Source organism: Dermacentor variabilis, chromosome 8 (genome assembly GCF_050947875.1).
Source record: "Dermacentor variabilis isolate Ectoservices chromosome 8, ASM5094787v1, whole genome shotgun sequence".
NCBI lineage: Eukaryota > Metazoa > Arthropoda > Arachnida > Ixodida > Ixodidae > Dermacentor > Dermacentor variabilis.
The window spans coordinates 80,607,091-80,630,969 of NC_134575.1; the positions used below are offsets into that span (position 1 = coordinate 80,607,091).

The 23,879-nt window shown below is 46.8% G+C and overlaps 1 protein-coding gene and 1 long non-coding RNA gene across 2 annotated transcripts in view; both read left to right on the forward strand.

Annotated features, from left to right (window-relative positions):
- Positions 1-9,812: 9,812 nt before the first annotated feature.
- LOC142591137 (nucleoside hydrolase-like) overlaps positions 9,813-23,879 on the forward strand; it is a 206,230-nt gene continuing 192,163 nt past the window's right edge. Inside the window, exon 1 of the mRNA XM_075703515.1 lies at positions 9,813-9,840. The gene's annotated coding sequence lies outside the window, so the exon portion shown is untranslated. The remainder of the gene's footprint in view (positions 9,841-23,879) is intronic.
- LOC142591135 (uncharacterized) lies at positions 10,869-17,937 on the forward strand. The gene is made up of 3 exons (XR_012830352.1): positions 10,869-10,999; positions 12,675-12,780; positions 16,060-17,937. It is a non-coding gene; the product is annotated as an uncharacterized LOC142591135 (long non-coding RNA).

The window sequence follows — 23,879 nt, forward strand, 5'->3', positions numbered from 1 at the left end:
CGATACAGGGGCGTTGGAAGCAGCAACGGCTGAATCGCAAATTGAGGGAGAAGGTGGCTGACTTAAACAGGGCTATTGAACACCATTGCATGCTCCTGTGCCGTCAACAGTGGAACCAATTTGCAACCGAACTGACAAGGAACTGCATCGTAGTTGTACATAGAATCTATTTTGGCACCTCCTAGACGAAACAAAGACCAAGTCATACCAACGCGTCCGCCTGGCCCGCCTCATGCACACCATCACACAACAACAAAGAAAAGACGCTGTTATCAGCAGCCTGGAAGCCAAGTATCTGCCAGACACGCCAACGAAACCCACCCGCCGTAAGGAGGGCTGCCCAACGCGTGGCTCGACCGAGACATTGCCATATCAGATGTACGGGTAGCGCTGCACAAGCTCAACACCCGCTCATCAGCCAGCCCAGATCTCGTTACAAACAAAATGCTACGCAACCTGGAAGATGTTTCGATAGAGGCCCTAACCCATTACTTCAATGAATGCTGGCATTCGGGCAAGCTCCCCCGACAGTGGAAAACGGCAAGAACAATCCTGATTCCGAGACCGCGCAAACCTCTGGACATCGGCAACTTGCGTCCCATCTCGCCGAAGTCCTGCGTGGGCGAGGTGCTGGAGCACGTGGTGGCCAACTGGAGGCAGGAATACCTAGAGAACGAAGGCCTCTATCCTGACACAATGATCGGCTTCCGCCGCAGACTCAGCACACAAGGTGCCATGTTACAACTCAAACAAGAAATCATCGACAATAAGACACAAGACAGCAAAGTAATTCTGGCTCTCGATTTACAAAGTACACTTGACAAAGTCAAACACTCAGCCATATTAGCACAAGTATCAAGACTCAACATGGGGGTAATGAGCTACAATTATATTCAAGACTTCTTGACGAACCGCATGGTGGAACTGCACGCCGGAGACCTCAAGCTCCCCGAACACAAGCTCGGCAGTACAGGTACTCCGCAGGGTTCGGTCATCTCGCCGTTGTTCTTTCCCCTTGTCATGATCGGGGTAGCGAGCGCAGTAGCGGGGACCGGCGTCTGGCATACGATCTACACCGGCGACATTACCCTGTGGGCGGCCGGCGGCACCGACGCCAGCATCGAGCAACAGCTGCAAGTGGCGGTTACCGCCATCCAGCAGCACCTTGACGGCAGAGGCCTAATGTGCTCACCCGCCAAATCCGAGCTGTTCGTCCTCACACCGTTTCGACCGGGACGGAAGCGTGCTCCCTTTCAGGAGTGGGATCACATCAACACTGTGACTGCATCGGGGCAACGCATCCCCGAAGTTCCCAAGATCAGGGTCCTGGGCCTGCTGCTCAACAGGAGCGGCCTCAACGGCGAGACGACCATCAACAAGCATACCACCAAGGCAATTGACGCCATCCGGCTCATACACCGAGTCTCTCGATGACGGGCGGGCATGCGTGAGGACAGTCTCGTGCGCCTTGTCCAGTCGTTCGTGATCAGTCACATCGCCTACGTTGCGGCCTATCTCAACTGGCACGTCACTGATAGGACCAAGATCAACACGCTGGTCAAACGGGCTTACAAGACGGCGCTGGTTTTAATGGGACCACGAGTACGGCTCGACTCTTGCAGCTCGGCGTCCATAACACCCTAGAAGAAATAGCCGAGGCGCATCTCACCGCGTAATTCGAGCGCCTCACTACCACCAAGACGGGCCTCAGTATACTGACGTCCCTGAGATACAACCCCCAAGCCACCTGCCGTGGTTGCTCAGTGGCTATGGTGTTAGGCTGCTGAGCACGAGGTCGCGGGATCGAATCCCGGCCACGGCGGCCGAATTTCGATGGGGGCGAAATGCGAAAACACCCGTGTACTTAGATTTATGTGCACGTTAAAGAACCCCAGGTGGTCGAAATTTCGAGAGTCCTCCACTACGGCGTGCCTCATAATCAGAAAGAGGTTTTGGCACGTAAAACCCCATAACTTAACCCCCCAAGCTCCCAGCCGGCAACCGTGCGAGATCACAGATGAGGCGCAGGCCCACATTTACGTAGACTCCATCCCTAAGAACATGCACCCAGAGTACAACCAAGAACGGCGGCAGGCGTGGGCCAAGGCCCTCACCGAACATGCCCAAGACCCACACGTCCGGTACGTCGACGCCGCGGAATACAAGCGGGAAGGCTTCGCGGCAGTGGTCGTTGCGGTGGCTACCGGCACGGTGGCTACCGGCACGAGCGTGCGGTGCACGAACGCCACAGACGCTGAGGAGGTTGCCATCACTCTGGCGATCACCGAGGCCGAGTGTCGCACCGGGCTCAGCGACTCGAGGAATGCCGTGCGCAACTTCGCCAAGGGGCGAATATGCGCCAAGGCGGGCGCCATCATCGGCAAGCTCCAACTTCAAGACCGCGCATGCGCCGTCAGTATCAAGTGGTTCCCGGCGCACGCCGGCGAGTGTGCATCCTCACCGAACCACAGCGAGACCGCCCATTCGGCGGCGCCAGCGCTTACCTTCCGCGCCCCCAAGAGTTACTGTTCCGTGTGGTGGTTCGAAACCATGGACAGATTGACTAGTTATGCCGAAGCAACCAAGTGCTACCGCTTAGCTCGACGGACAATGCCGCCTTCCCACCCAGCACTCAGTCGGGAGGAGGCTATAATCCTAAGGGAAATACAGACCGCGTCACTCCTCGCCCCTGCAATGCTGCACGCGCTCTAGCCAGAGCTCTATCCGAGTGGGCTGTGCGGTGTTTCTGCAGCTGGTCCGGTGGACCAAATGCACATCATGTGGGACTGCGCCAGGTTCCCGACTGCAGCTACCTCCAGGACTTATCCGCCCGAACTTCAAGGTGCACTGCAGTCTGCAGACAAGGACTCACAACTATGGGCCATCCAGCAGGCCCGGGTTGCGCTCGAAAAGCACAATCTTCATGACCCACAACAAACCTGCCCACCTTGGCTAGTGCAGAGTAGGATATAACCACGGGTCGACGCTTGGCAGCGTCACGACGCGTCAAACCGTTGTTTGCCGGCACTTAATTAAACTTATCCCTATCCTATCCTACTTGTACTTACTAATTCAATATATAATTGGTAATGAAATGAATAAAAAGCAACTTGCCCCAGGTGGGGAACTATCCCACGTATTCGCGTTACGCATAATGATTTTGCATAACGATTTCGTCGAATGTAATGCGAAGAGGAGCGATAGTTCCCATCTGCGGCAAGTTGTTTTTTCGTGCACTTTCATTACCATTGATTTATCAATTCTTTAATACAATTAGTAAGTACAAGTAATTTGCCCTATGTTGTCCTTGGTGTCCTTGTTGACTTCTCATGATAGGATTAATAAAATGGGGCCCCTCAGTGAATCCCAGTTCTTGTCGTTCTTACATAGGGAAGGTCTCGAATCCGGCAACATTAATCCCTTTAGATAGCATGTGCGGGCTTATTGACCACTTGTCTTCACCCCTCCCCTTTCAGAAAAAAAAAAACATCGCGTACTCTTGGCGGTTGCGGCACAAAGGATGTTCCACATGGCCAAGGTTTGAGTAGTGGCACTGGCTAACACTCCCAAGGTTAGTTCTAGTAGTAACACATAAATACTCAAGAAAGTGGACGGGGAAACGGTGCCGTGGTAGATCAATTGTTTAGAGAATCGCACGCGTAGTGCGAAGCCGTAAGCTCGTTCTGCACCTACAGGAAGTACATTTTTTCATGCACTTTCATTTTCATACACCCGTCACTGTTTTCTTGGCATGATAATAGATCGCAATCTTTCTTGGACCACAGATGCTACTGCGCTTAGGCCTAAACTGACAGATATACACACTCTTCGCATAATATCTGGACTGAGATGGGGCCCCTGTGAGCGAAGTTTTTTGCAAGTGTACCGGACACTTTTTTGGGCTACATACGCTACAGCATGCCTGTGCTATCCAACGTGGGATCATATTGTATACGCACGCTGGAGAGCGTTCAGGCACAAGCACTACGGATATGCCTTGGCTAGCCACGCTGCACGTCACCTAAGGGCACAATAGCGGAAGCACGCGCTTGTCCAGTCGACATATGCAGGTCTTAGGAACATGTTAGAACCTACCTTCGCCTGCTAACGAGACACTCACACCATCCTCTGTCAACACGTCCAGAACCAACCTTGATTGTGGTTTTTAAAACCAACTGTATTTCACGCGAGCATTACACCTGCAAGGTTCCAAGCCACCAACATCCCCTAGACATCTCTATGGACATTGCCAAGACCACTAGTTAGGCTTCAGGTACCCGGAATTATTAAGAAATCCCAGGTTTCCTCCATGGCTTGAAACAGCTCACCCTGTCCCATATATTTACAATATATAGTGGTGCTGTGCAAGTATATACCAATGATTCAGTCACGCCATCTGTCACAACGGCCGCATTTGTCATCCTTCAACTTGGAATTAATCGGCGATTTCAATTGGACCACAAATTGACGTCTGCGGCCATAGAACATGCGGTATTATGGGAGGCTGTCCGTTTTGTGAAAACGCCAACACCTCACAAATGGATGGTATTCTGCGATGCCAAATCAGAGCTACAAGCGCTAAAATGCTTTTTAAAAAAAGGACCATACTACCTGCTCGTGCGGGAAATCGCTACGTCACAGTGCCGAGTTAAGTGGCCACGTGATCACTTTGCAATGGATGCCTAGTCATTGTGATGTGATTATCAATGAACTCGCTGACAGTGACGCGATATCGGCCTACTCCTCCTCTGATGAAAACAGATTGCCTACTCGCTACCTGACACCAACTCCTTAATCTAGGCACACATGCAGGACCTTACAAAGGCATACAGAGCCCACATATGACAAATTTCACAGACACCTACATATGATCGCCCCAGACGCTAAATTTTGTTTGCCTCCGAAGGTTGCGCGGAGCAAAACGTCATTCCTACACAGGATTCTGCTGGGCGTTGCTTTCACCCGTCGCTACGCGCACCTCATCGGCCAATCAGCCAGCCCTGATTGTGAACAGTGCCAGATGCCTGAAATACTTGAACACATACTGTGCGATTACCCAGGATATATGCTGGGGCGAAGGACGCTAGAAAGATTCCTAGGCAGCGTTGGCAGGCAACCACTGTCGGAGGAAGCTATCCTCGGCCCCTGGCTTGACACTGCAACTTCAATGCGTGCAAATGATGTGTTGTTGAAGGTTCTGCAAGACATCAAGCTCGACAAGTGCTTCTAGCAAGGCAACTGTTTGATACACATAATCACTCACTACTTCTCTTATCATCATCACACATCCCAGTGTATTTAATGCCCTTCCCTTTTCCCCAGTGCAGAGCAGCAGACTAGAGCGGACAAGCTCAGGTCGTCCTATCTGCATTTCCTGTCAATAAATTCTATTCTCTATATTCATTGCCATTAATTTTATCACTTCTTTAATTCAATTGTTAAGTACAAGTAATTTGCCCTAATTTTTGCTTCGTGTCTGTTTTTCTTCTTCCTTCTCGTCCTACATATATATATATATATATATATATATATATATATATATATATATATATATATATATATATATATATTGTATTGCTTACAGTGCCGAATTTATGCGGTTCGATTTGCTGCCAAGATATTCAACGTATATTCGGAAGCTGGCGGAGTTCTTGAAGGGTGCTTCACCTCCGCCGCGTTTCGGCCCGGTATTTCAATATCTCCTGAATCGGCTCACGCATTCCTGCCCACGCGTTGTGATGCGGACGTAAGCCAGCCCCTCCACGCAACGCATGCGGGGGATGCGTACGCGGGCTAGAAGTCTGCATATAACGAAACAGAAAATAGCCCCACGCATGCCGCTCAAACACAACTACCCGAAAGGCCCATCAGCCTTCGCCACGAATACCTCAAGCTCAAGGGTCTCTTTTGCCCCAACTACGTTGCGCCAAGTCCTTCCGCCGTTTCAATTTGGCATTTCGAAATGGTTGGTACATGAATCACGTCCGTCGCCGAATGACAATTCGTGCATAAAAGTGAGAGCACGCACTCGATTACCTTTCGTTGAAGACAGAAGGTTTGCACTCGCAAAACTAGCACGTGCATGCACACCATCATTTCTTAGGAACAAATTTTGGGAACGCCACTTCAACAGTAGCTATACGCAATTCTGGCAACCAAAAATCAAAACGTCATGGTGGCTGATGAGGGCATCATCCCTACCCAAGCACTAAATGATCTCCACCTACTTTAGTTCGAAGTATGTGCATCATCCGGTGGTAGGCTTCTATAGTTTACTTAAGGGATTTTACATCTGAAACTTGCAACCGTATTAAGAGGCACGCCATAGTGGAAGACCTCGATTTAATTTTTGCCATCTGTGGTTCTCTGTCGCGCGACCATTGCACGATAGATGAGCGTTTTCCAATTCAGTCGCCATCGGAACGGGCTTGCAGGTCAGGGATCGAAATCGCGAACTCGAGCTGAGCAGCGCCACAGCGAAGCCTCCCGCCAAATTCGGCGAGTCTCGCCTACGGTGTAAGCGTAGGAAAAGCTGTGCACCTCTCTTCGACAATGGACTGCATTGTCTTCGAGATGCCAAATAATTTGGTCGCATGAACTTTCACTCTGGCTTCGGAATGCCTGATATAGAGTCACACTACGCAAGTCACACTGTCGAAGATAGCTGAGGCGCTTGTGAGGCCGCGCTGGTGATGGAAAACCTAATCGTCCATTCTTGGGAATGGGAGTCGTCGTTAAGGCCGTCCTGTGCGCAACCAGCTTTTCTGGGGTTCCGCAATGACTGCGGCGCTCGCGTCGCATGTCTCGTCGATGATCATCTCGTCGCATCTGGCGAATCATGGAAAGTGGTCTCAGACACAATAATGCCATCTCTATCGCTAAACGGATGCGGTTGTGCAGGTCGCCGACATGTGCAGTGCCTCGGGTTGGTATACCAGGTGTCTGTGGCAACGACGGGGCGAGTTTCCATCTGGGTGTGCGACGCGACTTGCTTTCTCGCAGCGTTACTGCTCCCGCGCCTATTCTCTGCGGGGTGCTCGACCGTGCAGGACTTCACAAGAAATGGCGTGCAACCGAACTGTCCTGTCAGAAGCCGTGCCATCTGAAGCAGCTAGCCGGCCTGTGATTTGCGTTGAAAAAGTAGGATTTGCGAGCTGTTCAAGGCTCGAAATATGGACAGCGGTGTCTGTGGGCAAACCGATGGTTTTTTGCGCGTCTGGTCACTCAGTGGCGTTTGAATGTATTTGAATTCAAACAATGGCTCCTTCTAACGTCTGCAAGTGTACACAGCCTGGTTACTACAGCTTCGCGACATGAAGCGTGAAAATACTGCTCTAATTATATCCGATGTCATCTATCACTTTGAAGTGATGCCGTTCGGGTTATGCTTTGCCCCTCCTGCATTTGAACTTGTAATAGACGCTCTGCTCCACTGTTTTAAGTGTCCATTCTGTATGTGCTACCTCGATGACCTTATTGTCGTTTCATCGGCTTTTTCGACACACTACGAGTATTTTTGACCCTCTTTTCAAGGCCAGGCGTCAGGTAAATTAATCAAAATGTCACTTTGCCCGCCAGCAGCTCGCTTGCCTCGGACGCTGCGTCGATTCTTTCGGTGTGCGTCCAATTCCAAAACGTTTGAAGAACCAAAGGCTCGCCCTTGTCGACCTGTGCCAATGTTGTTCAAAGCTTTTTACGCCTCTTCTCACACTTTCGCCTGTTTAAATGCAATTTGGTAGAAGTTTCACCCTCTCGCACAGCACATTTCCAGAAAGACACAGATTCGGAGCTACGGCGTTCACTTAGCAAACTGCGCGGATCACTTCACCCCCAGTTCTCGCCTACCTCGACGTTGCCGCTCCAACAGAAGCTTTCACCAACGCCTGCAGGCATGAATGGGTGCGGTTCAGGCTGAGCTGTAAGGTTTCGAACGTGGTATTGCGTGTGCGATCTGTCTTCTCTCCAAAACAGAATTTAATTACTTCAGTACTGAGCGTGATTGCCTTGACAACGTTAGGCGAGTGGGTAAACTCGGACCCTTCTTGTACGGGCGGCTATTCCCCGTTATCACCGACCATCATGTCAGGGGCTCTCTTTCATCCCTGAAATATCCTACTAGACTCACCATTCAATGTTCTCAACGACTCCAAGCTTACTCATGGATAGTTCTGTACAAGACTAGTCGATCACATCAGGAGGCTAAGTGCTTGCTGCGTCATGCAGGAGACGCGCCAGAGCTTCCCTACAGCTTTGAGTCTACATGGTTCAAGTCGCTTCCCAAGGAACACATACGAATGGCGAGCTATGGGCAACCGCCCTCTATGGTATCACTGCGGAGGATAAGGCCATATCTGCCATCGATGCCCATACAGCGATATGGGCATACCACGTTTCACGAGCAGTGCGTCGTGTCCGATGCAAAGCAAACGAATACATGAAATCGCCCACTACATCGTAGCGACAGAGTGGAGACCTCGAAACACGTCTCGTTCGCGGTCGCCAGTACGCCACCTCTCGCCGTAGCTCCGACCGTACCCGGGCCGAACCCGTATCTAGACTGCTAGCACTTGTCCAGAAAACTAAAAGGAGCAACCGACGGAGGTGCTATGACACCGGTTGCTCCCCCATCCCCCATTCCGGCCACCTCCTAACGGGATGTATATCTCCTATCCCCCCCAATTCCGCGTGCTAAAGGTTGGCGGGAACCGTCCCCACGTTCCTCCAGCCCGCGTGAGAAGATGCCGCCGCCCTGAGCCACCATCTTTCTCGGCTAACTTTTGAATTATGCCCACTGAACCTAGAGGGCATGGCGAGCGACGCTGGCGGAAATTTTCTCGCAGTCTCCTCATAATCGCTATAACAGTGAAATTTGTTCATTGCGATTTTTTTGCAAGAAAACTTTCATGTAGCACGCATTGAGCAACACAAAGAAACCTTTGAAATTTTTCATGATGACCCACAATTTTTGTGTTAACTCTGCCCTAAGTTTATTATTATTGCAATGACAATAACAACTCCAGGCGCATTTCCGCTGTCGCCGTAATGGTCCGTGTAACGTCCAAGTGTGATAACATCGTGGCTGCATGACGCACGCGATGGGTTCTAGGGAAAGCATTCGAGGTTGAGCCGGGTATGGTGGCTCGATCTCGTGTGTTTGGGAGACGAAAGTGGGGAGGAAGCGCGCAGTCTTCCATAACATGCACGGCACCAGGTGGCGAGGCAGGGGAGGCGTCGTATTCCTGTGGCGGCTGCCAATGTGGGAAAGATAATGATATATCAATAATAATAATAATAATAATAATAATAATAATAATAATAATAATAATAATAATAATGTAGTTTGGCAGATATAGAATAAAGTCACTTTAAGCGACGGAAAAGGACATTATCTTGGTTCTGTCAAGCTACGTGGCACACGCATATTTTAATACGTTCGGATAAGATACATGGAAAACCCTGGAAAGCTCAAAGAAAGCGTTCGCCATTTTGAACTTGAAAATAAAACAACCACTATCCATAAAAAATCTAGGAACTCGTTTAAAAAGTACTAAAAGTTTAAAAGTTTAATATAAAAAGGAAAACGCAATCCTAACATTTTTTTTGGAAATAGTGAATACTGAAAAAAAAAAAAGCTAACCCTTCACTTGCGTTTGACGAAATGCCGCAGCACTGGCGTCTTCGCTAGCAATGATTGTTTAGATGTCATCACGATAGCTGCTTTAGGTGTAGCAATCAGCGCTGTTGACCTTCTCTCGGACAGTATAAAAGCCACGCACCAAGCTCACTTTCTCCGTTGCACTCACGGCCTTCTCCTCACGTGCTACGTACTTGATACTAAAGGTAAGTCGTGCCTTAACATTCATAGTCAGCATAAACCGGCCGTTTTGTTTGATAGCAGGAGAGGTTGCTTTCAAAGAAATATATTATAATTGTTGTCTAGACTCTTGCATCAATGCTCGCTAGATAAGGTGAATATATTTCCCCCACGATTATATTAAAATATTTCGGTTTACACGATTTATCTATGTGTACATGCTAAGTGAAAGAAATATAATTAAGCCAAAGAAAGCATAGGTGAAGACAAATGTCATTCTAAAGATAAATGCGGTAATTATCAGCTATGACGAGTAATGAAAGCGGACAATAAGATCTTGTCGCAGTTCGGCACCGAACCCACCTATTCCCCATTACTCGTGCGGTGGTTCAGCAGTTAGGCCACCATGACGGCGATCATATGAGCTGCTCTTCTGGGCGTACTTCTACAAGATTATATTTTGGAGTGTTAGCCAATGCCGCTCTTGTCCAAAGTAGCGAACACGAAATTTAATGATACCAGCACGTGCCACGTAGCAAATGTCGCCTCCCTTTCTCCAATATGCCTCCTCTTGCGTTCTTGTCTGTCCATATATCCTTCTTGGTTACAAAAAAAAGTTTGTCCTTTGTACAATGTAAACACAAATGAGCCCATATGGGCGTTTTAACAGTTGATATGCCATTTTTTCCCCCTAGCCTAAAATGAGTACTCCCACAAGAAGAAGTAAAATAAGCTAGAACCATTATTATACCCCCGACCCAATTTGAATGGGCATTGCGGTTGTAAAATGGGGGTTTTCAAGGAATAACGGTGGCCTACGGGAAAGTGGGAGTGTTGAAATACTCCCTTATCTGAGACGAGCCAAATAGAGAAAAGAATAACTCAGCCGTGACCAACAAGGCAGTGAGCCGCAGCGACAATTTCAGTAGGGTTATTTCTGCAGTCAGATTCGAAATATCCCGCGCAATGTGTGTCGGCGCTGTTTCTCTGTTCGGAGTAGCCGCGCCTTGGCGCTGCACAGGACGCCGAAAGTCGGAACGGTCGGAACTACGCGCGGAGGAGCACAAGCCTTCGGAGCGCGCACGCGTGCGTTGAAAGCCGCAAAGGAGCAGCCATTGTCAGCGACGGCGCATTCTTCTACCGTGGTTGTTGTTTCTCGCAGCATTGAACCCCCAAGACTCCACGGTAAGTGACTTTGAACGATTATTACACGTTCTATGAGTGTGCATGTGTTCAAAGTGAGGAGACGCGCTGATATGACTCACTGAAGGTCTCAGTACAACATGTCGCGACCGGTGGCCGTCCGGAACCATTTTGCACGATCGCTGTGTTTCTTCGAGCTTTGTCGTAATCGAGGCGACTTGAGTGCTTAGAGTCAAGCGAGTGTACTTAAATATGGGTTTTTTACATGATGACGGACTTTGCCGCGTCTTTAATTGGGTGGATGTGAGCATTCGACGTGTTCCCCGAAGCGCAAGCCACTACCATAATAGTTACGTGCAGTGCGAGGTGAGCTAAGCTTCGCCGCCTAACCGCGGCCTGAAAAATGTGGCGGCTCGTTAAGGGTTTACTGCGGTGCGCGTGTGTGAGTGTTTGTACAGCGATCGTTTGAGCGAGAACCGGCGGCGCTTCTTCGTGCGCGGTATCTGCTAGCTGGCGCGTACGTGGCGCCAATCCCCTAGCGATTGTGTGCAGTAGGTCGCTCACTAAGCGCGCATTGTGCAGATTTGCCAGTACGCTCCGTGCTATCGTCTGTGTCTCTTCGCGCCCACATCGCTGATTGTGCATGCGGCGCGCAGCATGTAGAGCCTGCACATGTCGACTTTGATCTGCGGGCGTGAAATGTCGGCTGCGCGTTTGTGGTATTAAAAGCGTGTGGTGAGCTTCCAACGGCACTACGGGTCAACGCCGCATGAGCTGCCGGTCAGAGTATAAGAACCTCTTTATTGTTAGCGTACTGCCTGGCGGTAACAGGTGTCCTGCTTGGGTTCAGATTACTGGATACGCCGTCACTTGAACGGCGACGGCCGGAGCAGGTTAGTATCAGTGGCGCCGGCACCTCGGCGGCCAGAAAACGATGCCTGTGCCGTGACGAGATATATCAATTTACGCGATAGAATTTCCGGCGATGTCTCGTACGGGCGCGTCGCTCCATGGCTGTGTTCTTTGCTGAGGCCGCCACTACGCCTGCCGTGCGCATACTACGATATATCTATATAGTCGATGCTTGGGCAATGTTGTTATTCAACAGCTGGCGCTGTGCACTGGATACCTGGACTTGTTTAATGTTTAATTACTTTGCTGCTGTGCCATTGCGCATTGGGTACAGATATTCAGTTTTGAATTCTAGGTGCCAAATCAGGATCATACCAGATCATATCATATCAACTCAGGATCATATCATACATCACAGCGTCATCCTATATTGCACGAGTATTAATAACAAAATTTCTGCTGCTGGTGAAAAATTAAGGCAGACCGATCAACCTGTACCTGTGAGAAAAATGTGCTTGAAGTCCACCATTATCTATTATAAAGAGATACTACCTTGGTGTTTAATGTCAGTAACACTCATAAATTATGCATCCTTTTGTGTGAAATAATTTGTCTTAGAAGCCATTCATTGTAGGGGATCAGTAAACATCTCATAGCTTATGTAGTGCATGAGTTGGGCAAAGCTTTTAGTTTGTAAAGAGCAAAGCCAATAAGCTATAAAATTTTGGCAAGCTTAGTTTAACATTAAGCTGACCAATATACAAAACCTAATGTAGCGGCAGATGTTCTCCAAGATAAACTTGCGACCAGCTTTTTCGTATCCTGTGTGATCATTGTAGTGTCAAATTTTTCTCTTTTATTTCAGGACTGTGGCTGCGGCCATTTCATTGCCAGCTGTGAGGGTGAAGCAGCTTCATAGCCGGAGATCAGATGCCTCGCATCAGTTTCCCTTTTCAGCAATATAGGCCTTGGTATGCTCTTACCTAGAGTTTACTTTTTTACCCTGTATGTTTTAAGTGCAATGACTAGTTTAGTGGCATCACTTAGAGTGATTGGTGTGACACATGTTCCATGGGACGTATGCAGGTTATGCCATGTAACTTTAGCAAACATTAAAAAATATGCAAATGCCACCTAGCTGCACAGAACCTAGGTAATGTTGTTTCCTGTCTCTTGGAAATACTTGGATTTTCTGCATTTTGCCTAATTACCTAATTAGCCTTGATCAATTAATAAACTTATCAAATATTATACTTAGATAAAAAGTCTCAATTATAAAATTGTAGAGCAACGTGAAAATTTCCCAGTACAGCTTTCTGTGGCTCAATATGTGCTACATAATGTTTTTAGGAGCATGAAAGAAGCCTGAGAATCTCGCAAAGTGCCTTTAGTGTGTGTGACAGCGCCTGTGTTGTGTTCTTGCTTCAGTCCTCATCTTTTGCGCTGCACAATCATGTCGACCTCGAGTGGCCAGTCCCGTGGTAGTTTTGCATATATTTGACTGCTTGCCCTGTATAGGCATGTGTGTTCGAGTAAGAAAAAAAAAGATACTGAAGGAGCCCAAAGTGATGTATTTGAAGACAAGTGTATGATGTAAATTACTATGTAACAATAAAATAAGAAACTGAAACAAGACTTCACAGTAGAGGTATGCAGGTATGTGCATCAGCATAATGACGAAAACTTCGTGCAAGTTTAGAAAAATATTAATTAGATTGGTTTCTGTCATTCTTCTCTATGACATATTTATTCCAAAAATGTGCTCTCTACTATTGCACGATTAAAGATACAGCTCAAATACATCATTTGCTAGCACCTTCACATTCATAGCAACATAGAGAGGAATAGTTAAAAATTTGCTTTGCTTCTCTGATCTTCATTTTAGGTCCTTCTCATGTTTGCTGAGCTTCTTAAAGTTTCATAGACACCTTCCAGGGTTCACAGGCAACTTGAGTACATTATGCCAGATTGTGGAGAAGCCGCAGAGGTCGCAGCATCTATAGTGGTGTCCGGTAAATGCAAGTTTCTTGCATGGTGCATTATGCTCAGTACGAATTATATTAAGTTATCATTTTAGCAAAAATCATTGTTTTACAGATATATATCAATGTGTGTCCAAAGAACTGCACTTTTTATAAAAGTTGCTCATTCTCTAAGTCTACTGTTCAGTGTTGTAAAATGCATGTTTGTTGGACAGCATAGTGTTTGGCCTTCAGCTGAAGGTAGTAGTGGCCCATTTGCATGCGCATAAAGCTGCAGTAAGCCAAATGTGAAAAGATAAGGGCTAATACGATACAGCCCGATAAGAAAGATATGTATGCAAATGACACAAGCACCAGATCTTCAAGCTTTAAAATAAGGAAGCAGGCAATATTAAGTAAAAGGCGGAGACATAATTTGATAATACCTGTTAAACGAAATTCTTTATGCAGTGCAACTAATGGACCAGTGATACATTTGTCCTTTTTAAAAGTCGCAAGCCACAATTACCTTTCATGTTGTCAGGTCGTAATACCTGGCTACAACGCAAGTTTTGTGGAACACAGGATTGCAGTCACATTCTTTGCAGTATCTAACATTGTGTGAGGGAGGGTTGTTGCACACAGATGACTCAAACTCGCTCAATCTCCCTCATTTCGCATTAATAGAGCATCCCATCTGTCCGATGTAGGCACGGCCTTATGATGGCAGCAGAGTACACAACGCTCGCGACCTTGCTCACTAGATGCATATTGTGCTTCAAGCCACAACCAACCTTTTCCTTTTTTTGGCTTCTGCCTTTTGTTACAGCACAAAACTCTCCTAGCAAGGGGCTGAGAAAAAAGTGATTTGTGCAACTAAATTAGGCATGAATATGGAATATAATGAATGAGATGATGAAGTAAAAAGTGGTTGCAGTTGTTTCGTATGCATTTGTAATTTTCATGGGTAATTGTGTAGCTGGTCCCTACGGGCAAAATTTTTTTTCTGTATGAAACATGTGGAGAGATTTGCTCTGATGAGAAAAAAAAGACTGAAGCCAGGAAAACAAATCAATTTGTTTGTTGCATGCAGCACAATTTGCAGGCGGTGCACTGTGCAACGGAGGTTATGTACAGTCTGCCGTTCCCATCCAGTCATGCTTGCATTGCATAGACACACATTGTAATAATTTGAGATTGAGGCTAATGAAGTTTGCAACAACTCTCATCCGCACATTGTAATGCACTGCAAAATAGATTGGTTCGTTCCTGTGTTCTTCAAAACTCATAGCCAGAAATTATGAGCGGACGTACATAAGATAATTAAGCTTTGGAAGATTAGCACGAATAGGACAAATGCATCAGTCATTCTCAGTTACATTGCACGAAGAATTTGTTTTTGAAATGATGACGCCACTTCATGTCTCTGCGTGTTGTATGTGATGTCTGTTTTCTTATTAAAGCCAGAGTTGAGGTGAGGCGCTTGTGCCCTGCATGTCTGTCTTCATTTGCTTCTGTGGTGCCATTACACCAGAATAAATCGATGACAGGAGCTGCCAGTCCATGCAGTTATACTACATTGGGCTCAGTACGGCTGGCGGCCTGAATGTGACGAGTTCGAAGTAGCAGTAAGTACTTCAGAAGGGCAGAATTTTGTGTCACTTGGGGGTGCATATTACAGTATGGTGAAGCAATAGATGGAACAGTGTGAGGCGAGACAGGTGGGAAAGTGCTACAGACAACTGTGAAAGTTTACTGGAAAGTTTCACTGCAGCAGGACAATGCGTGCATTATCCTGGTGCAGCAAAATTTGCCAATTTTCATAGTTGTCAGTAACACTCGCCCATCTATATTACACTTCACCGTACACTAATAGCAGTAACAACAGCAACCAACTGACCCGAGCAATAATCAAAGCCCGCAGAATTGCCAAATTGTAGGAGAAATGTTTCAGTGTGACACGTTTTGCTAACTGACAAGTAAATCTGCAAACCAATAATCAGGTGTATTTTTCATGCACATACATTATTTTGTAGAACTCCTTCCTGCTTTGGTTTTTTTATGGCTTTTAGGAAAGCATTTTAAGGTATGTAACTGTTTGTCTGTTCTAAAATTAAATCTGTTGTCTGCCAGCACTATGTGTCATTACTGTATAAGCCCTTACTTTGCCAGTGTCCTTCGCACTGTTCCCAACTAAATGTGAATAACCAGATAACCATTTTTAATTTTCAGATTATGAAGAGAATACTCTTAATATGTATTTCATTAGAAAAATTTTCTCAATTTTAGGAAGAAGTCCGGCTGACCCCAAGCCTGGTGTGAAATGAAGAGATGGCTCTCCACATCAATTCATGTTTACTTGTCGTCATAGCCAGTGTGTTAGCTTAATTTTTGGTTCTTACTATTGAATTCCCAAAAAAGGTACCAACTCTCATTCATTGAAAAGAAATTTTTGCACTTCGGGACGCAGCCATGCACAAAGCCTTTGAGCTCATTAATATCTTTTTTTTTTAAGAAAGTGCAGCACCTGCGTAGAGCAATAGGTTTAATAAGGCGAGGGTAAGTGAAAACAATGGCGACATTAGTCATCAACAGTTGTCCAACAAAGGAAGTCTCATGCTGGAGCCAATATCTTTGCAAGGGAACCAAATGGCTCTAGCGTGAGACATTCGTTGTTCAACCTGGCAAGTCTCCTTGTCGAAATATTTCCTCTAGCCTGAGACCTATATCCGTTCCACCACCCTCGACCAACAATACACCTATACATTTGGCAACCCATGGCAAGGTAACAAATTCACATTCAAAGAGAAGGTAGTGTGCACCCTGGAAAGTAGCATGAAGTGTTTTATTTACTTAATGAAATGCAGGTTTGCTATCCAATTACTTTATTTTGATCCCCATTTTATAATTGGACAGCATGGTTCCTCAGGGAGAATAATAATTCGAAGCTTACACAATTTTGCTCCTTTATGTCCGTTAGTCCTGGTTGCTACACTATCAACCCTGTCTGCAATTGCATTGCAGTGTTTTGAGTATGCATCACACTTAAAGAATAGTTAGGCTTCTACTTCGGAATGTCTGCTACTGCGTTGCAGCATGAATTTTATGTCTAGGTGGTGACTGTGATGCCATGTGCTTTTTAAATGACCAATATGCTATTTGAAGTGCAATTAAATGCAATCTCAAATGACCTCGGCTCGGGGGATGACACAATTGGAGGCCAATGTAATAAGGTGGATTTGATTTCTGAAAGCAAGGCACTTAAACGTGAGAAAGCATGACTAATTTCGTCTAAAGATGCTGCTATTAGATATTATCAGGGAAAGTACTTGTTCGTGGCTGCATTTGCAACATGTTACATTGCTAGCTTTATATATTGCACTGGGTACAGTGAAATGTTGCTGCTTGCACAATATTCAACTAAACATGGTAGCCATGCCAAAGTGTCCATGCAGAACACAACTCATCCACTATTATGGTCTACAGTGGAATCCCGATAAACGAAAATCGCTTAAGTGAAACTGCCACTTAAACAGGACACCATCCTGGTAGTTGGTTGGCTCTCTGGAATGTATCTCAGTAAATAGAACACCTGGTAAATGGAACCAATTTCCCTGGCTCCTTGAGGCTCCATTTAAAGAGCGCCCACTGTAAAAATATAGGGGGGATCCTGTTTGGAAGTTTCGCAAATCTAGTCGCAAACAAAACCACATTTCAGTGGGAGCGAAATGCAAAAGCACCGGTGTACGTAGACTTAGGTGCATGTTAAAGAACCTCAGGTTGTCCAAAATAATCCGGGGTTACTCGCTACGGCATGTCTCATAATCAGAAGGTGGGTTGTGGTTCGTAAAATACGATAATTTTTAATAGCTTGCTCTGAAATACAGCCCAATAACTACACTAAATTATGTAGCTTGTTTGTGTGATGAGTCCCAATTTCTTAATTTAGTACTTTGACATTTATCATATTTGTGTGCTAGTCCATGCAAAATGCCACTGATCGGCCTCATTATACAAGCGACTGTTAATTTGGAATGGCTTATTCAAGCAACTTAAACTTACAGCACAAACACCTAAGACGGTCCACAAAAGGAAGATACGACACACACTGGCGCTAACTTCTTTATTTCTTCGTCGTCGATGCAATATAAACCCTAGGCAACACAACCGTGCAGGCACTCAGATTAGATTACAGAGATCTGCCAAATTATCACGTACGCAAACCTAGGAAGTCAAATTCAGATGGGTGCAGGGACAAAGGTATCTCACTGATGCAATTATCGCCTTGCCTTCTTATGTGGTAGGCCTCTAAGGCAAGCCACGCATGCTCATTCTTGCTTTTGCCAAGAATTGACGTCCCATCAAGTTGTGCCTCACAATTGTTGCAAAAGTTTATATGCGCACCAAGGTGCGCTCCTCTATCTACATTTTTGTTTATTTTTGCGCATGTTCCCCGAGTCGCTCATTGACGCAATGCCCTATCTAGCCAAGCTATGTCTTACCACATCAGAGTGGAATGGTATAAACCACGCCGACAGCGCGCGACACGTATGAAGCAACATGCCGAGTTTGGCATCCTCCTCTGCTCTCTCCGCAGATGCGGAAGCATAGCTTTAAGAGCTTGTTCGGCTCAGAAAATGCCAAAGGAACACTATGCCTGCAAGCAACTTTCTTGAGTTGATAGATGACCTTATGTGTTTAAGGGACCACGCAGGGAACATTCGCAAGAAGTAAACAAAAATTTAGATAGAGGAGTGCACCTTGTTGCGCATATAAACCCTTGCAACAGTTGTGAGACACGACTTGATGGCACGTCGATTCTTGGCAAAAGCAAGAATGAGCATGCGCGGCTTGCCTTAGAAGCCTACCACATAAAAAGTCAAGGTGATAATTGCATCAGTGAGATATCTTTGTCCCTGCACCCATCTGAATTTGACTTGCTACGTTAGCATATGTGATAATTTGGTAGATCTCTGTAATGTAATCTGTGCACCTGTGCAGTTGTGTGGCCTAGGGTTTATATATGCATCGACGATGAAGAAATAAAGAAGCCAGTTATTGCCAGTGTGTGTCATATCTGCCTTTTGTGGTCTGTCTTAGGTGTTTGCGCTGTAAGTTTAAGTTCAGAATTATGTACCAATTAGGCTCAAATGAAGTTTTACTGTTAGTCAAGCAAGCTCAATATGTAGTCTGTGCAAAAGTGTGGAGTGTCAGTACAAAGTAACAATTCAAACACATGGCTCTGTAGTTACGGTTCAGTATGAAACAAGGTAAGAGTTCTTAGTATTTCTTTCATTTACTAATTTCATTGTGTTAGGACATCTAGAATACTAGTCACTGGCATGCTTACAATGTACATTGTTCTTTTTTAAAATCCAGAAAATTGTTTTACTGGGGCAGAAATGTGCTTTCTTTTGGGCCCGCAAGTAAACATATTATGTTTATTACATTTGATGTCTAATAAATTTTCTTGACTGTCAGTGTGTGTCTCGTGCATTTTCCCTTTCAACAAGTAGCAACTGCTCTCCAAGGCGTTTGCTGGCCTCGGAAGCACTGCCGATAAGCTAGGACGACTGCATAAAAGCTTTGCAAAGAGGGGCTCTGTGATCAGCGAAAAGAAAAAAAATGAAGACGTGCGGTGACGGGTTCATGACCTGTTCTGCTACCTGATTGCCAGTTCTAGAAATACGAACGCGCTCACAGTCGCTTAAATTTTTCTGTTTCACAGCGCAGCACTTTGACGCTCACTACTGCGGCGAGCGTCGGCGGTGTCCGTCGTAGCCGAGCAAACGAACACAGCGAAGGACGAAAGCGAGCACCGAATGCAGCGGGAGATGATTGGCCGCGTTAGTGAATAGAGAGAAGGGAGGAAAGCACAGGAGGAGGTTGTGGTGAAAGCGTGAGGTGCAAAGCGTTGTCGCTAGGAGAGGGCAGCAGAGTAGCGTCCGTCGAGTCTGTCGTCTGTACGGGAACAAAGCGCTTCGCGAGCGGAAGTCCGTCCGCGACGGCTGCTGTCAATTGCGCCCAGGCGATATTCCTACTATGGAAGCAGTCGCGCTACACATCCCTACGTTTGCAGCGTGCCACGTGACAAAGATTCTCCGTGCCAGCCAATATATAGCGAAATGAAAACACGTAAACAGCTGTGCTGAAATTTGGCATTAGGGAGTATCGCAATCGTCACCGCATAGTATATTTTATGTTCGTAACAGTGCGTCAATATTTTGCATATGGGATAATCAGCATGACATTCCCGCATAAAACTTACCATATCGCAATGCTCGAACATGGTGCGGGAGCAGGCGCTCACTCGTGCTCGCATTAAGAGGAGTGGCATGGTGCTGGCAAGGTCACCGGAGTTTCGGCATCTACCGGAGATCAGCTTGACCTTGTGCTCGGTCCTTTGGGGTAACTTGTCATTTACTGTATGTGCACGAGTAATAAATGCAATAATTATGATTAGTATTCCTCGCATGTCACTGTGAACATTACGGGTCAAACATTTATGGAGCATATTCGGCAGTCACTCCTATCATTGCGATTTTCCCACAGCGTTCCTCTAAATAAAGAGTATGGTGCACTTACGACCACACAGTGCGAAAATTAAAGCCAGAGTCAGTGGCTTCGAGACAGGGACTGTGCCGAGCATCTGCACGCTAATATAAGTGTTCTAATGAACATGAAACGGCACGCATGCAACCCAACAGTAGTACTTTGTAGGTGGTAAATAAAAAAAAAAACAGAGGAATGACGCTATTTTAATTAAGGGTTCTCAGTCCCGACACTGAAAATTCAAGCAAGATATCAGTTACAAGGAGCACTTACCTTTGTAATAACAGCACGGGCAGCTTCTACAGGCACTACAAAGGCCCTTCATTTGCCGACCCTACAGCTAAACCTAGGGCCACTAAACGGATCAATAAGGTGACTCTGGACCGGCGTATACATACCCTACTCGTTGTCAACACTGACGTTAGAGCAGGCATACGAATGTCACTGCAGCAAAGTTTGAGGTCGGAACCATTAATTCAGCGAATATTATTCTTTTTATCTTTCGATGGCCAATATGCAGAGTGCGTTAGCTATGCTAGGGCGAGCATTGTGCGAGTACACACGGCATACTTCTGGGCTCCCACCTGACGATGAACGTGTCCCCCCTTTGGTCCTCCCAACATCCGGAATTGCAAATGTATCGCTGAATTAGGCCTAGCAGCAAAACGCGAAGCCGTGCTTCTATAGCTCACCCGAAACCGCGGCTACTGGGTCACGCAGTGTTCATACTCATGTGGACGACTATACGCGTCGCCTGCGCCGTGCTTTTCCTGGCGGGAAACGCTGACTTCGTCCTCTCGACCGGAGGAAATGGTCAGGAGTCCTGCCTGAGGGTTCTGCTCGACGTGGACCCCGGCGTAGACGACGCCCTTGCAATCGCGCTGGCGGCGACACTCACGAACGTGACCATCGAAGCCATCACCGTGGTCGCCGGAAACGCCGAAGTCGAGGCCGGCTACAACAACACGCTTAGGACACTGAATTTCCTCAACCGAACGGACGTGAGTACCGCGCAACTAGTCGGAGGGGCAACGAACCTGCATGGGGGACGTATATTCTCGGACGATCGCTTTCGGAGATAGATATCACTCTCAGTGCGCGCTGATTGGCTGCTTGAGCAAAACCGCTCGAATAATCCCGCGTGCCGTGCACTACGTCGCGCGAAAGTCATACGGCGAATTCAACTGGTTGATCTAGAGCCAAGTCTGCGTTTTCACACGGGTCTATTTGCACCCCACCCGCTCCGCTACGGAGCGCTGTCCGTTGATCCGTCGAGCAGACTCGGATTTCCTCGGAACTCTGACGACACGTTACCGTCACTTCCGGATTGGCAGGGTGGCTCGGCTGTTTTCTGCTCTCTTTGAGGCGTTCTTTGATATGGCGGACCGGTGCGGGACCCAACTTAATCTGCGCTCCCAGCCATAGCATGTTTATTAGTGGGTGAGCATTCTTTTGCGAGTGCCCCGGGAAAATTTGTCTGTCCCGCGAAAAGTGTAAGGCCAGGTGTCTTCACAAAAATGCGTAATTTGCGAAGTTAAGACATTTAATCGTCATAATAGTGCAAGTGTAGATAATTGATTCATTTATGAGCCATAAGCAACAATTAAAAAAATATGATCAGAAAGAAAACAGTCCCCGTCAGGCCACCTTGATAGCTTATCTTAGTGCAGACAAGCGAGCTGTTGGTCTACTGAGTGCAGAATAATAACTAATTTATATATGTAATAATAATAATAATAATAATAATAATATTAATAATGATTGGTGGTGCTAAAAGAAACAAATTACTGGCGTCGCCATCGCCACGTGAAGGTCCTAACAAAACAGGAATAAAAGGGAAATAAAAGTAGAAAAGGGGACACAACATCTCTGGTGAAATCTCTTCCAAGGGGCCATAAAGCTTCCTGGTAGCTCTTCTCCACACACTTCAGTACACGAATTTAATTTCTTTGGCACCGAAAGAAAGCGATGGGTAAACATGCGTAAGAAAGGAAAAACGAAGTAAGTAAAAGCGCAGTAACATCCGGGCCCAATAATGTTCACGCATAAGTAAAAAATTCTCAGAATTTCGTTAGAATTTTTTTCACTGGTTGACCTGTATTGGTCAGCCCCGTGCCTGGTTTTGTTGCTGACTCGTGGACTCAGCAGACTACCCAAAATTGACCAATTGAATTCACCAGTAGTATCGCCGAAAGTGATCGTCTTCGAATACAGTCCCTGATTGTGATTGCGTATTCGGGCGCCTTCAGTGCAAAAGTAACCAACAGCTAGCCAACACAATCGTTGAGCGCACTGTAAACCATTTCGCATCAGTCAGTAAATCACATCCCTACAGGGCTTCGTAAGAGTGTATTTAGACTGTCGGTGGTCCGTGTACATCGCTCTCTGCTTTTGAGTATGAAGAAGAGGGTTCCATTACGGCGCGCCCGCTCTCCAAGCTCGGGGAATCGGTTTGTGGCTTGTGGGCTTTTATGGGTCCGTCTTTTTCGAAGCTTCCGAGCCTTTTTTGGTCACCTAGTGGTGTAAATTTGATATCATCGGATCCGTGAAGAAGAGAAGATTCAGCGGATACCTGATTTTGAGGTGGGCCACCCCTTTTTTGGACTTCATTGGAACTTTTGTGCTCGCGCCACGCTGGCCGAGAGCTAGCGTCTCGTAGACCTAGCGCGGCATGGCAGCAATGCACGTTGAAGGGGAAGTGCTCCCGGCGGAGGACTTTACTGAAGACCTGGGATGGCGGACAGTGTCCAACCGAAAATCTAGAACTACGACGAGGCATGGATTAGGTGATGGCGGTTCGCCAAGTGAGATGCCTGAACGACGGGGCGCAGGTGAACGGCGCGGAGGCTCGGCAATCAAGAATCGCATTGTGAAGGCGTCGCGCATGCCATCGATGCCACAAGAACACATCAAAATAGTCATTCGCCCACGGGGTGGACTGAATTTGGAGAAAGTTAGCTCTACAGCGGTGGGCAAGGCAATCGTAGAGGCGGCAGGCCTCGGTATTGAACAGATTCGGGAAGATGTTATTTGCCCGAACTTTATGCAAAATATATTGGTGGCTAGTACGCCAGAAAGGAGCAACGCTGAACGATATGTGAGACTCAGGTCAATCAGAGTGGCAGACAAGGATTTTGAAGTCAGTGCGTACGAGACGGCTCCACACACTACGTGTAAGGGGGTCGGGTCATTCGCAATGTAGACATTATGGATGGCCCTGCGACACTTGAGCGGAACATTGTTAACGATCGCAATCCGCTGGCTATGGCGGCCAAACGCATCAAAAACACATGATCAGTCATCATTGTTTTCGATGGGTTAAAGGTGCCCAATTTCGTCAGATATGGGCCAACTCTGGTACGGTGCTTCCTGTATCGAAAGCAGTTGGATGTATGTTATGTGTGTGGCAAGCTTGGACATCGGGCGGACGTCTGCCCAGCCCCGGATTGTTTTGAATGCCGAGGATGCGGGGCTCGGAACCCTGAAGAGGATCACAACTGTGTGCCTTGTTGCAAGCTTTGTGGCGGACGACACCTGAACGCGGATAAACAATGCAG